Raw genomic sequence first — 2,154 nt, 5'->3', positions numbered from 1 at the left:
TCCATTGCCTCAGTTTACCTATTTATAGCTTTCCCTCATTACTCTTAATTCTGATCTCTGAGTTCAAGCAGAATAAGCCTAGGTCCTCTTCCCTTTGGTAGCTCTCAAAGCCCTTGAAGACAGTGACTGACTTGCCGAATCAATACACCAGCAGGCTACGGATTTAATTACATGATGGAACAAAAGGAAGAGAGAATACAAGATCCCAATGTTCTTATTTTTTGTTGAAGAAACCCTTCAATGGTGAAAGCCCTCCATAAAATATCTTCTCCAATCTCCCATGCATATATCTGGAGAAAGAAATGGCAAACCACTCCAACACCTTTGCCAAGAAAATCCCAAACAGGGTCATGAGGAGTTCAGTCATGAGGACATGACTGAAATGACCGAACAACAACAACAAAGGCATATGTTAAAATCACATAAAATTCTTTGAAAAAATAAGACAGAGAGAACTTTGTTCAATGACCTTCTTTGATTCATAGCAAGCAAGGCATGAAACAAAGGAAGAATATATTCAAAAGATTTCTGCCACTGTTATTGAAATATCCAGAAAAGGATCCAAATGAAGCATAAGGGATTCCCTAAAGATGAGAAGCCCTTCTAGATGTTGTTTTTATCTTTGACATTATACAGATTGCAATGAGCACTACAGGGTGTGCTAAATGATAGAAATTGTTCCCAGGCTTTGGGTTTTTGTTTTGTTTTTTTTTTTTTGCTGTTGCAAATAAAGCAACTATGAATACTTATATGAAGATGAGCACTTTTGTTCCCTTTTACAATATTTTTAGGATAAGTTACTAGGAATATAATTGTTATGTTCTGTTTACTTAAAAATATAAGAAAGAGCAAGTTAGGCTCGGTGAGGAAGTGATGGGACTGAGGTGTAATGAGGTGGGCAGGGGCTCCAGCTGCTGGCTCCTGACCCCCACCTTGTCCTCCTCCTCCTCCTCACTCCCCCTGCCACCTGTCACCTGCCTCGTGTTCTGAGGGAAGAGGACCTCACTGACAGAGTGATGAGCACCAACATGGACCAGGAGCTGGAGCTGGAAGTATTATTCTATTTGTGAAGGCAATGAAAGTTTCCAAGAGCTAAGGCCAGTTTCATCTCAGTCTAGGGTAGGTGAAAATGATGATCCCAACGCCTTCTTAATAGAAGTTTCTTGAACCAAAACACAACCACAAACAGCTCCAATCGTATCTACAAGTGCTTTTTTTAACAATACCATATCATCAGCTGTAAACCAAGACATTCTAGCTAAATTACAGGAAGAAGTTGAAGTTAATTTTTACTTGCTATGACATATATGTTGTTTGGATATTCCAAGGAAAATAAAGAATAGTTCATGGAGAATCACCATCCCATTAATTCTATGACATCAATAGGCAATATTGTTTCAGTTGAAACTTCTAATATGAATCTATCAGATAAGACAAAAGATGAAAAACAAAACCAGCTTTCAAAAACCCAGAAACAGAAACTGACAGACAAGGTGGCTCACAAAGATGAACTTCCACAAGGCTGGAACTGAGTTAATGTGGTTAAGCATTTAAGCAAAACTGGCTCTAAAGATGATGAATAATGAAAGAAACTTTATACAAGGAAACACCATGTTTTAATACAGTAAACTGAGGTTAACATGTTTATTTCAGTACTCTTTTTTTCTATTGAAGTGGCATTTTATAAAACATAAGTTTTTGTCTGTTTCCTAAGTAATTAGATCACATGTTCATGCAGAGATTTGTTGGTATTTCATTATTCTCACAAATTTGTTTTAAAGGAAAGTAAAACATGTCATGAGCAATGTTCAGTGTCCTTTCATAAGCCTGTTAAGCTTCATAAATGATCAAATATCATGAAGAGTAAATAAGGATATACAGTGTCAATATATAGTGTCTTATTCTGCAGGGGTGGGGAACCTGCAGCCTCATGGCCACATGCAGCCCTCTAGGCCTGGGCTTCACTTGAGGACCTAGAGGGCTGCGTGTGGCCATGAGGCCGCAGGTTCACCACCCCTGTGTCTAGAGTACGATTTTTTTTTAAGAGAATGTAAAGCCAATTAAAACAAAATTGCTTATTAAGCATACCCTTAAAAACATAAGAAAGTTTAAAAATGCACAGAAAATAACAAGATAGTTCAGAAAGAAGCCCAG

General features: G+C 37.7%; 1 pseudogene; it reads left to right on the top strand.

Moving 5' to 3' along the window:
- Positions 1 to 1,016: 1,016 nt before the first annotated feature.
- On the top strand, positions 1,017 to 1,583 carry LOC114027460 (annotated as a pseudogene).
- The last annotated feature ends 571 nt before the right edge of the window (positions 1,584 to 2,154 follow it).

This window comes from Vombatus ursinus, unplaced genomic scaffold (assembly GCF_900497805.2).
Source record: "Vombatus ursinus unplaced genomic scaffold, bare-nosed wombat genome assembly UNPS02014861.1, whole genome shotgun sequence".
In the NCBI taxonomy this organism is placed as follows: domain Eukaryota; kingdom Metazoa; phylum Chordata; class Mammalia; order Diprotodontia; family Vombatidae; genus Vombatus; species Vombatus ursinus.
Note: the sequence above shows the minus strand (reverse complement) of the source record. Positions and strands in the feature narration are given on the sequence as shown.